Source organism: Micropterus dolomieu, linkage group LG11, assembly GCF_021292245.1.
Source record: "Micropterus dolomieu isolate WLL.071019.BEF.003 ecotype Adirondacks linkage group LG11, ASM2129224v1, whole genome shotgun sequence".
NCBI lineage: Eukaryota > Metazoa > Chordata > Actinopteri > Centrarchiformes > Centrarchidae > Micropterus > Micropterus dolomieu.
Genome location: NC_060160.1, coordinates 4,746,315 through 4,761,907, shown reverse-complemented (window position 1 = coordinate 4,761,907; position 15,593 = coordinate 4,746,315). Strand labels below are relative to the sequence as shown.

The 15,593-nt window shown below is 39.4% G+C and overlaps 1 long non-coding RNA gene across 1 annotated transcript; it reads left to right on the top strand.

The window, feature by feature from the left end:
• The first annotated feature begins 6,926 nt into the window (after positions 1-6,926).
• Positions 6,927-11,364, top strand: LOC123979206. The gene is made up of 2 exons (XR_006827182.1): positions 6,927-7,639; positions 7,868-11,364. It is a non-coding gene; the product is annotated as an uncharacterized LOC123979206 (long non-coding RNA).
• The last annotated feature ends 4,229 nt before the right edge of the window (positions 11,365-15,593 follow it).

Below are 15,593 nucleotides of genomic sequence, written 5' to 3'. Positions count from 1 at the left end.
AAAAAATGAAATTTCAGCCAGTTAGTGTTCTACTTACATTTATTCATTCAGCTGACGCTTTGATCCAAAGCGACTTACAATTGCTACACACGTCAGAGGTCGCACGCCTCTGGAGCAACTAGGGGTTAAGTGTCTTGCTCAGGGACACAATGGGTCACAGTGGGGGATTGATCCCAGGTCTCTCATACCAAAGGCGTAGTCTTATCCATTGCGCCATTGCCACCCTCCATGAATTGACACTTAATATGAATTGAGTGAATTCATGAGAGGAAACAGGTGCACTTCTCCTGTACTGAATTTCAATTCAACCCGTTCTCCCTCCCAAGTCGTAACATGGAAGCACACACTTTCAGTCAGGGGACCGGTGATTGTTCCCTGTTTGAAACAAAAAGTCAACATTATTTATTTTGAAAGTTCAATCAAACGTTGCACATTTATTATTGCTAACTTGACTTGCATACTTTTTGTTGCTTGGTCAAGGGGTCTTGACATATTTGACGCATTGGGAGTGAGATTGTGTTGTTCAATTGGGTGCCCTGCCCCTAAAAAACATTATGTGCTTGTTTTACCAAGACAAATTCAGAAAGAATCTCTCCAGCAGGATAAAAGGAAACAATCACCACATGTCGTGAACCTTTTATGTAGAACAAATGGACTAACAAAATTGCTGAAGCATTTCTGCATAAAGCCTTAATCAAAGCACGATTGGATGAACTTGCTTATTTGAACACAACAAATCTTGTGAGTTTTTTAGAAATTATTTGGAATTAAATTATGTCAAACTGACAGAAAATATGTCAAAATATCAATTTAGGCAGCATCACTCCAAAAACAATCCTTTTTTTTTTTTTACTTCAAAATATAATGATTGCATTTTATGCCTGATGCTGCTGCAATATTGCTAACATCATTTGGGTCACCAGTGAGCTTGAAATTTTTTGGAAGGGAATTTACAGGCTTTCCCTCTAATGTGTTCTTTCCTCTTTTTTGTCCAGCTTAGTGGCGTTCCTTCATAAGTATGTGCAGATGATGCTGCTACAGTGGCCTTGAAAAGACTAAACTTAGTGTGTTTTCTGTTCTTCAGCAGCAGAGTTCTTTCAGTCTCTCTAAGTTTTACTCACTGGAAGCATACTATATAATTTTCTCTAAGCCAGTCGAGTCTCTATTTTTTCCAACCACTAATTAATTATAATTCAGCACAGTTTGATGCAGTCAGGCCAAAGGAATGCCGGAGCCTGCAAGTCAAGTTTAGAGGAAAGGAGGAGGCTGACAGAGGGATGGATGGAGGGAGGGAGTCTGTGGTTTCTATCTAGCTCGCAGGCCCGGCCCATTGAAGGGATTTAATAACTTGTATCACCAAAGTCTCAGAGGCAAAGACACAACACACTCCTGACTGCAGAGGTGTGACCGATCACACCGCAGACAATTACTGAGGCTTGTCTAACCTCAAGCAGTTAATCTCTCTAGTCCCATCTTGGTGTTTGGATAAATGAGAAGAGCTGAGGGATGTCAAATGTCAAATACAGGTCCAAGCACTGCCAAAGCCATGTGTCTCTCACATAATATTGCAGTTGCAATGTGTCAAAAGTTCCCTTTTTGGTGCCCATTGTAAGTTATTTCAAGTAAAATTAATGTCACACGTGCTAAATGTAATTTACATTTGAGGCAACACACATTTTTACAAAAATGTGTTGTATGTTTTGGGTGTGATGTCTTTCTGTCTCATCTCACCGTTTTCCCTTTTGCTTCATAGAGAGAAAGAAAATAAATCCAAACAGACAAAGAAACTTATTTTAGCCCTTATTTCATTAGGATTGCTGACCTATACAAACACTATTGCCAGACAAAAATGTCAAATTTGACAATTCAACAAAACTCCCGATTGAGTTCAAAGTTTTCCAAATTCTTGCTTTTCACAATATCTGTGCATGGCTTTTTTAATATACTGATGTTTTTAAAGGTACATGGTGTTATGGCAAACTTTGAGAATCCAAAAGCAGACACATGGTGGGTTAAGTTCAAACTCAGATTGACTATTTGAAAAGACATGCAATAATGTGGATCTGATGAACAGGGGCGGAGGGTGGGCAGACAGATAAAACAGGGCTCCAAAAAATACAGGACAAGGAAGGCAGCATTGTCACACACGGGGCTGGGATCTGAGTTAAGGCAACAAACACAGACAGTTAGTTGCAGAATCAAAACTCTTACAAAGCTTGAAACTAGGTCTGGACATAAATTTCGTTACCACAGTCGGTCAACAGATAATCTGGTGAGGACTGCTATGTAGAGCTGGGGTTTTATTGAGCAGGCTGACTGCAGAGATGAGCCTCAGGTGTGATGCATTGGAATACTGCTGGTGTTCAAGAGAGTGAGAGAGCTGGGGCGCCATGTCTACAACCACAACCCTGCACATGACTGACAGGAACAGCAGGGAAGGAGACAGAGGAAACATGAGGACTAAGGAGGTGGCACAGCTAGTTCATGACACGTGGTTACGGTTAATAAAAATGCAAATGTCTCTTGCGTTAAAGTCAGACACTCTACATGCTCGTCCAACACAAGAATGTGTTGTCCACACTTAATGTGAATGTGAAGAAAGAAACAAACGACCAAAGTGTAAGATTAGACAAGAGCAGAGGAAATGTAAAAACTAAAAATCATACCTCCTAACTGTCCTGATTACAAAAGACGATACTGTTGCATTTGTAACAATTGAAATCTTTTGGGGTCTCCATTAGAGACAACAGTTTTATCAAACTCTTAAATGTGAAATATGACTATAACTGGAAATTAAACTAATTAAGGTGTCATTAGACCAAATAGTGTGTTCTTATACTCTTATACTAGAAAATCTCATTCAACAGATACGCAGACACAAAACAAGGCCATCAAACATTTCATACAGCTATAAAACCTCTTAAAGTACAGTAGATTGACATGATACATTTCAGTAAAATACATTTTTGTGCTAATAGGAAAATAGCAATACATCTTCTTAGAAGTGCGGCCAAAAAACATTTCTGTATGATTTTTGGGCTGGCACTAAACATGACAATTGGTCATCAATTGGGAGGGTTCAGAGTTATTGAATATGAATGTAATTGCTAGGGATACTGGACAACATGTATTGGTGACAGACAATGGTAAAATTTTAATTATTTTATAAATTTTATGTGCCAGAGCATAACTGTAAAACAGCATGGACACAACTTACTCAAGTCGCATTTGCGTCCCTCAACAGCAGTGGGGTTCAACCTTATGAGAGCAGATTGGAGCAGACACTTGCCATATACACTCACTGGCCACTTTATTAGCTTCACCTGTTTAATTGTTGTTAACACAAATACGTAATCAGCCACTCACATGGCAGCAACTCAATGCAATTTGGCATGTAGACATGGTCAAGACAACTTGCTGAAGTTCAAACCGAGCATCAGAATGGGGAAGAAAGGGGAATTATGTGACTTTGAACGTGGCATGGTTGTTGGTGCCAGACGTGGTGGTCTGAGTATTTCAGAAACTGCTGATCTACTGGGATTTTCATGCACAACCATTTCTAGAATTTACAGAGAATGGTCCCAAAAAGAGAAAATATCCAGTGAGCGGCAGTTCAATTCAACTTTATTTATATAGCACCAAATCACAACAACAGTTATCTCAGAGAGCTTTTCATAAAAGTGCAGGTCTAGACCGTACTCTGTGATGATATTTACAGTTCCCACCAAGAGCAGCACTAGGCAACAGAAGCAAGGAAAAACTTCCTTTTAAGAGGCAGAAACCTCGAGCAGAACCATGGCTCAGGGTGGGCCGCCATCTGCCTCGACCGGTTGGGGGTGAAGGAGAGACAGAGAGGGAGAGAGAGAGGGAGGGAGAGAGGGAGGCAGCCTACACAATATACAAACAAAGGTACAGACAGTAAAGGTGATGTTGTTATAGACTGAATGAATAATGGTACATTTATAGTAGTGTTAATGATAATAATTGTAACGTTAATGATTATAATAACAGTAATAATAACAATAGGACTAGTAATAATTGTAGCAGAGGGTGTCGAGAAGGTACACGGGGGCAGCAGGTGACTCGCAATCACAGATCCAGACTCCACAGCTCCAGAGCCAGAAACACCTACAGGAAGTGTTGGACGAAAATGCCTTGCTGATGTCAAAGGTCAGAGGAGAATGGTCAAACTGGTTCGAGATGACAGAAAGGCAACAGTATCTCAAATAACCACTTGTTACAACCAAGGTATGCAGAATACCATCTCTGAACACACATCACATCGAACATTGAAGCAGATGGGCTACAGCAGCAGAAGGCCACACCGGGTGCCACTCCGGTCGGCTAAGAACAGGAAACTGAGGCTACAATTCACACAGGCTCACCAGAACTGGACAATAGAAGATTGGAAAACATTGCCTGGTGTAAACAACATGAAAGCAAAGAATCCATCCTGCCTAGTATCAACAGTTCAGGCTGGTGGTGGCGGGGCAATTGTGTGGGGGACTTTTTCTTGGCATACATTGGGACCATGTCCCCCCCTTTCTGACCACAGTGTACCCATCTTCTGATGGCTACTTCCAGCAGGATAATGCACCATGTCACAAAGCTCAAATCATCTCAAACTGGTTTCTTGAACATGACAATAAGTTCACTGTACTCCAATGGCCTCCACAGTCACCAGATCTCCATTCAATAGAGCACCTTTTGGATGCAGCAACTGCGTGATGCTATCATGTCAATATGGACCAAAGTCTTTGAGGAATGTGTTCAACAACTTGTTAAAAGTATGCCATAAAGAATTGAGGCAGTTTTGAAGGCAAAACTGGGTCCAACCCGGTACTAGCAAGGTGTACTTAATAAAGTGGCCAGTGAGTATATGCAATCTGACTTGAAATCAGACTTGAGCCTGACTCAAAAGTGACTTGAGTTAGCTCCATCTGTGAATAAAGACAGACAGGACATCTAATGATGGTGGCCCATTTGAGGGTTTCTTACTATCTCATTATATTTTTGATTCTTTATGACAAATAAGCCTCAGAGCAAGAGAAGTCATGCTAGAACTCAAGGCCTGATAGAGCAGCTTGCCATATGTTTCACCCAGCAGACATGAGCAATCTGTACTTAGAAAGACCATTAGGTATTGTGATTGGAAAACTGTGATGGCCTTCATTTACAGAAGTGGTCTCAATTAGGTGCTAAACTGAGGAAAGCCGCGGCTGTTAAGTTGTGTGCATGGTTGTAATTAGCGCAGTAAATACAGCCTTAAATCCCTCTGGATACATGTGTCAGCTAAATGGCTAAAACTTTAATTTCATGCATCATGCAAACAATAAAATTCCACCTTTAAAATGTTTTGAAAACCAGACTCATCTGTCAATGAGGATGATAAAGTAAAAGAGCACAATTTGTAGCCTTTGGGCATTGCACATGGAAAAGAGGCTTTTCACCACTCATCTTCTTCATAAAAAATACAAGTTTGTTGTGTTCCAGTGTTTACCACAAATAAATGTCGACAGAAAGTTTTGAAATTACAAAGCAGTTTGATTTAAAGATACATTAAACTTCCCTCTGTCATTTTTGCAGAATCACTTTGAATCCTTTGAAAAAAGCCTCCATTTCCCATGTTCAACATTCTTGTGGTGATGCTACTTCTTTGTTCATGCAGTTAAACAGCCCAAATAAAAATTTCCTCAATGATATAGCAGACAGGGCTAAGCGCCTCAGCCTGCAGTATCAGAAAGCTGTGTGGGTGGTCCGGCTGTTTTGTCATACAGGCAGACTTGTTCTGCAGGGGCGACGATGTCATCACGGCTGAGTCTGCATCGAGTCCACACACACAATCACACACACTCGGGGGCTGAAAGTTCAGAGGAGGGTGGGGATGATTTATGAATTATCTTTCAATATGTTCCAGAGAAGTTTTCTTTCTTCGTTTTTCACAGCAAAAAGCATCAGTCCCACCACTGTCTGTGACTGTAGTGCTTTCAAGCTTGCAATGCACATTATTCATCTTTTGCTCGGCGTTCATGAGACAGAGGAGCACCAAACTATGGGGCACTTTGGTCGAAATGCCACAGACTTTAAATTGAGCAGAAGATTCTGTAATGCAAATACTTTGTGATGTGAAACTTTAATGAGAAGCCTGTAGGGCTTTGCTTTTCCTGGCTGTGTGTCATCTACGGCTAAAAACGGAAATCAAGATGACAGCAGATGTGGCCAGGCATCCCTACAGGAGGGTTGGTTGCATAGAACATGATGGGGTAGATTGGGTGTTCCTGCTAAAATCAATAATTTCATTGGGCAAGCGGTTACGACTAATATTTGATTATGTTGTTGTGAGTTGGTGAGGGAAAACTCCAGGAAAGAATTCTAGCAGCTATTGAGTCCTGAAAATGGAACAGTCTGGTCTCATGACATTTTGTGAAATGAGTGCAGTGTTTTCAAATTCAAACAACAAGCTCCCTGCAAGAGAAATGTTTCCCACATCACTTACAGGAGACTCAACAAGAAACACAAGAAAGTTCTTCATGAAAGTTGTCCAGCTTGGTTTCTAGATCCCATGAACTGCAGTGTATCATCTGACTGAATGTAGGCTGATGAATATGAGCTTGAAAAAGTATTTTGAAAAATCTCACATTAAAAGTCCTTACTCGTGTGAATAGATACAGTTTTTTACAAGAAACAAGAAGACCGGGGCAGTTACAGTGTGTGCTGCAAATTGAGGATTGTTTCTTATTTTTCAAAATAAGTTGTTGTTCAAATCAAGAAGTAACGAGGTAATCCTAACGAAATCCCCTTTTATGTTATGAGTGTTATGTCATGAACTGACACAATCATGAGATACTGTTTGTTTTTAATTGAATTGACCCTTCGCTAAGCCACGCCCCCCTTAGATACTGTTACGTCCCACAAACTGCCGGACCTGTCAAGCATAGCGCTGCCATTTTTCTGGTGATTGAATTATCATGTCATTGTTTTCCATCCAATCAGATATCTCTGGCCCACTGGCCAACGAATCTGAATCTGAATTGCCATATACTTTAGTTTTACATGTTTTTATCCTGTTCCTATTTGCATCTCTGTAATTCAAGTTTGAGTAGTTACAGTGACTGGATCAAGTCTCGATGACTTAATTTCAAGAAAGGTTTACAAGACAAAAATTGCCAACTTCTTTATGTCATGAACATCTACACATCACTTTGCCCTCAATACATTATACATTCATGGTGGAAAAGTGTAATTTTGATAAAATGTTCAAGCCTATAAAAAATCAACTTCTTATCAAGTCATTTGTGTCTGTAAGTTTAGTCCTTGAAGAATATTTTGATCTTTCTTGAATGCCAGTCAGCCTTTTCTACGTATTGTTTAAAGTTTCATTTTTTTTGCGATCCTAGTGCAGCAATGTACCTTAGTTTTGCCTTTGTCAAGGTGCAGTCAAAACATTTTTGAAGAATTTATCTCAAATGACTTGAAAATAAATAACTTGTTTTTTTGCAATGCAACAGCCCTGTTCAGTGCACTGAATCTAGTTGCCTTTATTCAGTGACCAATCTGGTCCTTTTCATTCTACAGCATGGCAGCAGTAACAGTGGGAAGAATCCAGTAAGTGGTGCCAATGTTATGGTCGGAGATTACGGTAAGGAGCTCTCTGAATTGGTGTCCAGTTATAGCTCAGCAAACCAGAATAACATGCTGCCCAAATACCCCAACACACACACACACACACACATACACACACACACACACACACACACACACACACACACATACACACATACATAGAAAACACATGGTTAGCATCCTAAATAACAGCTATATACTTTCACACAAAAACCAATGCAACTTTTTTACTCTCCCCTTTCAGGGACCGGCAGCTGTTCCGTGGGCATCTTCACCACAGGGCGGTTGTTTGCAGAGACCAGTTTAGGTCTGTTTGTCTCTCAGTCATCCCTCTGGGCCCCCGATAGAATAACTTCAGCCCCGTCCTATTACTATGCAACCCCACAAAACCTGGTCAGAGGTGCTCGATCCTGCCTCCCTTAAAAATACCACTGAGAAGAAAAAAACATAGGACATGAAAGTCTTTGATATCCCACTTTGAAATTATGGGTGGACCCTTAGTGCTTCATTTCAGTTTTAGAAGTAAATGAGTAGAATCTAGTTTAACTTTGGCTATTTGTTCTCAACTCACAGACTTACTAACTGTAACTGAGAGCTGACTGTTAAGAGAACGAATCTATACAGGATTATTTTAAGCTTAAATTCACCAGCAAATTTCCATTGCTGGACTGTAAAACTCACAATTTTACTCAGCTCTGTCCAGCGGAGCATTTAAGGGTACACATTTGTTTCACCAAGTCTACAGACAGGACTGTATTTGTACATCTTAATTCACACATGTGCACATTTCTCTAAATTACAAAACATGCACAGGCCTCTGAATCCTCCCTCTGTTTTTTATTTTTATAGATATAAATACACACCCAGTTAGTCTGCAATAAACCAGCTTTTATTGGGATATAAAACTTTTTTCCATCAACACCAAGCAACTGCTGCTGCTGCTGCACACAGGGGCATTTAGGAGGTTTATACTAAAATACCTCCACTCTGGCTCCAGAGGAATCTGTTCATCACAAATTCAACAGAATCACAATCTTCACATTGTTTCCCTGACTTGCTCTTCTGTGCTTCACCTCTCCTGGAACACTTTCCCTGCACAGATTACGTATTTAACCTCTGAGAAGTGTGTCTTGAAGGAAAAGAGTGGAAAGGAGAAGCTTGGCAAAGAATCGAGGCATATCAAACAAACAGTGGCAAGGCTGTAGGCAAAACAAGGTACGGCAATTCAAGTGTTGGATTAAGATGTGCTATAAATAGATTCAACATAGAAACATGCCAAAGACAACTTGAAATAGAATAATATAATATTCCCTAAGTAATAAATCTACTGTAAGTCGTTTTTAACTGACAAGTCAAGGGTTGTTTTGTTTGGGGTTAGACGGGGAAACAGTTTTCAGTATACACTGAAAATTGGCTGACATTGGTTGTTTAAAAAAGTGCTAGACCAACCAATTCAACAACATTTTCAAATCCAAAATCTTAAAGGGGAAATCCATCCATTACTCATCCTCATTGTGATCACTCATCATGAGCGGTACTATGCCAAAAGTAAGAGAAAGACTTCTGTGACTTCTGGAAAAGCTTTGTCAAGAAGAAGAAAATGTACCCTGATGATGTAGATGAGGAATCCTGCTTTACAAACAGAGGCAGTGGCGTTTAATCTGCATGCTTTTGTCCATTTTATCCTTTTCTTTCAAGCTGGTGTAAAGCTCTCAATCAACCAGACCAAACAACCATGACCAAGACCTTCTGAAAAGGTGTACATTGGATTATACAGGAAAACCCCCACCCACAGACCAATACTTACTCTTCAATTCCCACCAGCCCCTGGATCATAAGTAAGGGGTAACAAAAACCCTGCACCAACGAGCTGATAACGTACCAACGTACAGATTGTTGATATCCAAACTGGACCTTTGTGAAAACAGCCACAAGATCCAAGAAGAACACCAAGGAAAAGAAGAGGAAACGCAACATTGTGTTTCTGTATGTTTCTGGATTGTCAGAGAAACTATGGAGGATTTTCAACAAATTATTGTATTAATGTTAAATTAATGTATTGTATTATGTACATATTTTAGACAGGGAGGGCAGATTGTTTGAAATAGGGGTGAAAGAGAACTTTTATTCCTTCCCAGGAAACTGAACAAACATTCACATTTGGCCTCATATAAGAATGACAACGACGGACGTTCAGATTTGGCCTCAGGTGTCTGCAACGACCACAACAGCCAGGAGCAATAACACACCAAGCAGTATCGATCACGTTGACAATGCACCCACAGAGGCTAAATTTGGGATTGAGAGGCAAAAGTCTTCGAGTGTCTTCAACCAAGTCCAGTTGCCCTTGATTTTAACCTTGCTTGGATAACTATGACCTGGATGACTAAGAATCTTCACAGAACTAAGAGGAGTAAACCTGAAGTCATATAGACTGACAGATTAAACTACTATTGAGCTACTACGTCATCCTACATCATCAGCATCTCATAGAACTATTCAAAAATGGGCTACTGTCAGTCTGTACAACTTTATGTTTAGTCTCTTCTGTTTGTTTGTAAAAAGGCAACATGAACAAGAGACAGACCAGAACTAAAAGGAATTTATATATGTCTATATATCTATATATATTATGTATACAATTTCCTTCATTCAGACCAAATTAATTGAAACACAAATATGAAGCACCCTAAATCACTGGAGTACCATGACGAGGATTTCTAAAACAAATGCTGTACAGTATGTGACAAGTTAAGACTTTTTTCACATGGTGGATAAATGCCCTAAGCAGTTACTTAATGTAATGTAATAACCAGTAGTCAGTGATCACTGCAGAGATGGTCTAAAACACACTTGCTAATATATTCAGCAAAGTGGGTGTTTTTCTATTTTACATTACAGATATTTCCAGACATTTAGCTGTTGCTCTTTTCAGAGTAATTTGCATTGACTGCTAAAGGAAAATAAACCTCCATTCTAACAGTGGAAGCTGCCATTACTAAAGGGGTTACAGGTCACAAAAGCAACCCTCCAATCTTATAGGATAACAGCTAACAAAAACATACGTAAAACGAGTGTTTGCAGCAGTCTGAAGAGCGATTTGTGGAGGACAGGTACTACAGTGTTAATGCTGAATTGTTCATTTGGCACCATTACTTAGGATCTGCAATATCATGTTGTGCAATTTTAAAGGATTATCTAAGACTGGTACATGAAAATTAGATATTCCAAAGCTCCCCCCCTCGCCTCCTTTATCCTCACTTATCCTTCCTCCTCAACACACACTCCCTACATCTACTTTCCTACTCTTTTCCTCCCCCCTCCCATCTTCCTCAACCATCCTTTGCTGCACGCTCACCCCATCAGTTGCTGCTGTTGCTGTGGCAGCTTTCTTTTTTATTTAATTTTTTTTTTTGGGGGGGGGGGTTGCATTGCCAGACAGACATAATAAAAATAAAACTGGAGGGGTGGAAAGGAAAATCTTTTAATAGAGACTTATTACAGGGACATATTCGCATCTAATGTTGCAAATATTGCTTTTGGAATAACGCCGTTATAATCCAGGAACAAAACATCAGCCAAAGACACAAAGTTTAACAGGTTGGAAACAAGAGGAGGCATTTTTACTGCTAAAGCTCATCCACAGCTTGAATACGTCTGCTGTGTGAAATAAGGGCTACAAACAGTGGATTTATGCAACCCTAAGTACCAAACGCTAAAATAAAATACCTTCTAAGTATACTCATTATGTGTCTGGTGGAGGTTTTTTGCACTGCCACTGAAAAAGAAGAAAGCACCTCCAGGTTAAAATTACAGGTTTGTTCTGGAATAGGCGTCATCTCAATACTTTGAAGTTCAAGTTCATTTGTGCACTTCAATGAAAGAAACATGAGTGTAAACGTGAAATGAAGATAAATCTATTTATACTTAAATCTCAAAAAACATAAAAAGATGTAATAAATTTATAAAAGAATATGAGCAAAGTAAAACTGTAAGAAAACATATATTTAAATGAAAAACTTCATCATAAAGCAATGCTTTGAGAAAAATGCTAGCGTAATAATATGCTCACAGTGACAGTACTAATATGCTTCCATGCTCACCATCTTTGTTTGGCATGTTAGCATGCTAACATTTGCTAATTATCACTTTTAAAACACAAAATACAGCTGAGGAAGATGGGAAGGTCTTTCAACTAAAGAATTGGAGACATGTTGACCTGATTATGGCATTAGATGAAAAGTCAGGGGATCACAAAAGTTCAAATATAATGGCAATCCATTCAATAGTTGTTGAGACATTTCACTCTGAACCACCGCTAGAGCCACACTAGATATAAGATAACTAAATATAAGATTAAGAAGAGTAGACTGATCAGAGTATGAACATGTACATCTTTTATCTATTTTCTATTCTATTTTATTTATTTTTTTCCACATATCACTTTATGTGTCTTGTTTTTCTACAAGTTCTGTTGTCATTGAAATTTTCTTATTTAAGGCAGCTGTTTCTGAGTTTAGCAAGCTTGATTTATTTTACTGATAACATGTTTCATTACCTCCTGGGGGTGGATATCTCAGTAGGATAGAATATATTTTTATGTGATTTGTTTTTTTTTAGCGTAGCACCATAAAGCTATAATGTACAGCTCCACACCATATGTCTTCATATTCAACATTACCTTGAGCACACAGTATGAAGCTTACACTCCTTGTATTCTCATGGTTGTGTGAAGGCGGTGACAGCGGCCACTGAGGTGACAGGATTTAAATTTGTCTTCCTCAGCTGTTGTCTGGCAGCATATGTTAATCGCCTAGACGCCACTCTAATGGTTTAACAATAATAACGGACCAGTTTAATAGAAATGAATTACCGTCATTATACAACAAGGGCCTGCCAATCTCAGCGACTCTGGGCACCAACTCAGATGGAGGGGGTAAGCAGAAAACTGGAGCTCACTTCTCGGCTCTGCAGTTAAGTGATAAGTGAGGCTGTCAGAAGACTGAAGACCTGCCTCCAAAGTAAGGCAGCTGTCAGGTAAAAAACAAACATGTAACTGTTAGTTGCTGTTATCACCATTACACTTCTATTTTTTTTTACAACATAGGTCTCAAAAGTAGAGTTAACCTCTATGATAAACCACATTATTTTAACGTTCGGTGAAAGTTAGTACTCATCATTTCTAGGGGAAATAAAGTAAAGTTGCCGTTTATGTTTTAGTCACTACGTTTTCTCCAGTTCACAACAGGGTATTAAGTTATGGAGACTGCATGCTTTTAAAAACCCTTAGGGTCTTTAAGTGTTTTTAAAAGTATGCAGTCTGCATGTCTTTAAATCAGCATGGTTATAAAGGACCATTAGATGGGTAATTAAAAGTTTCTGTTGTTCATAACAGCCATAGAAAGACACAGAAAGTCACCCACTTTAATGCAGTTGCCCATAATTTGCCCATACTGGTAACTTATATTATAAGAAATAGTAAAGGAAAATGCTCATTTGCTTTTTTGCTAAGAGTTAGATGAGAAGATACTACTTTATATCTGTCTGTATGCTAGGAGTACCAGATGACAATAGGTGAAATTCGAGACAGAGTTTGCAGGGGTCGGGGGGTGAGGGTACTCATACATTAGTATGTTCAGTGTCGAACAGTAAAGCCAACGAAAAACACAACAACTGTCAGAATGTAACAGTGGGTAAATCATGATGATCTGGTAGCGTTGTACAATTCATTTATTTTATTTAATTAATTTTATCAGTGCCGTGCCTGTCATGTCTGTGCAACGCACTTGTCAGATCTCTCATTCTCATAGGCCGCCTGCAGCTACACTCCCCTGTGCTCGTGACTGTTACTTCCACTATCTTCATCTACACTAGAGCACAAAAAGAGGAAAAGAGCACCAGTGTTACTTTGTGGCTATAACAATGCTGTTGACACAATGTCTGCTGTAGCCCAAGAACTACACAACGATCAGTGTTGAATGTCTTTATTAAACAATAATCAAAACTCATGTTTAGTCTAATTTTTGGGACAAACAGGACAGGAGTCAGGACAACTGCTCGTAATTCGGGACTGTCCCGAATTTTTCGGGACGTCTGGTCACCCACTGGAGCCGGCAGCCAGTTAGCTTAGCTTAGCACGAAGACATGAAACAGGCGTTAAAAAATCGGCACCTCTAGGTTATAATTCATTTGTTTAATGTGTACAAAAACTGAAGTGTAAAAACTTCATATGGTGTTATTTGCTGAACCTTTTCTTGGCATGATGTACTCATTTTCTGGAGTCTTGTCATCTGACCTGGTGGAATCCAGGCTAGCAGTTTCCCCCTTTTTCCAGTTTTTATGCTAAGCTGAGCTAACTGGCTGCTGGTGCTAGCAAGCAAAAGTAGAAATCTAACTACTGATGAGAAAGCTGTACACCCAATCAATGCAACAAAACAAATATAATATTATAATTATTATCTAAATTGTGGTAAAACCAGGACAATTTGGGAGTGAATGTTGAAAATAGGATATTTAAGGTTTTACAAATGTTTCTTGGGACTGGGGACATCCAGCATGAAAATGGGACAATGCTGGACAAACCAGAATGTCTGTCAACCTATGTTATCCTGAAAATCGGGAAACCACTGAAAGAAAGCCAAACATCCTAACTGATTGTTGTTTGACGAAATGCTTCAGTTCAAACAATATCCACTTAAGCAAATGTTGAAATCAGCAAGAACACAGATGTGGAAAAAAAGGAGATAAACCTCATTCTTCAAAATGTTACTTTTTGCAGGTAAGTCTTTTAGTCTGACAGTAGCGTGCTGCTCTCTGATAGATGGTTAACAATGACTGGAAACTCTCCAGCTGTTTCCTCCAACAAGCGGTAAGCAGGCTCGCATGCCTGCCTGTTTATGGCATGCCACCCAGCCAAAGAGGCATTGTTTTATTGTTGCTTTACACAATGTGAGTTGTTAAGCCTGAAAATAAACTCACATTGAATCAACAGCATCTGGTCTTGGTTCACTTTCTGGGATTGCTTCTAATGGGGAAGAATGTGTCTACCAGTCTCAACTGACTATCGCTAAAGAGCTTAAAATGCATCTGCAGAACTTGTCTTTTGTAAAGTTAGATAAATGCAAAAAATTGAGAGGAACACATCTTTAAGAAGTGATGTCTAAATACCATATGTTATTGTAATTGTTTTTGCCGACTGTTATTTTGTTTTCATTTGTAGATGTCTCACTTTGTAATAAAACTCTTCACACCCGCCTACCTACTTCCACTTGTTATATTTTTCATTGAGCCAAAAGAACTTTGGGTGTGCTGATATCTGAAAAACAAGAGGCTCAACTTTCACCATAAATTTGTCATTTCAATCAAAATGAGATGATCTGAGCTTTAATATTGTCATCGCTTTGTTCACACTCCTACATCATCTCAAAATACTTCCTCTTGCCAAAACCAGAAAGCAGACAGAAACAGACTATAAGCGACGGGTTTAATGCCATCACTTTCTCTGTTATAAATCTGAGACTTGTCTGATCTTATAATGTTATATATGTGAACAAGATCCTATGCAGCCGAGTCTTTTTAAGTAACAGGGTTGGGTGATTTTATTTTAGTCATCTCTCAGGTATGTATCTAGGTTGTCGGAACAGGTTTGTGCTCTAGTGCTTGGCAGCTCGGCTCTCTCTGCTCAGCTGCTGGAGATTAATGAGCTGTCAGTGGCAAGGGAGGCATTAAAAGACAGCCTTCCCCTGGTCAGAAAAGATAATTACTGTTGATCACTAGTGCTGTAAGAGTAATAACTGTCTGCCTGTCTCTCTGCTCATCTGTCTCTGCCTACCTGACTGCTTGCTTGCCAACATTTCTACCTACCTGTGTCTGCTTAGTCTACCTGTCTGGATGCATATAAGAATCTTACTGGTTTGGCCTTATACATTATTTTCTTTCCCATAATTTATGATTAGAACACAACTGAGCTT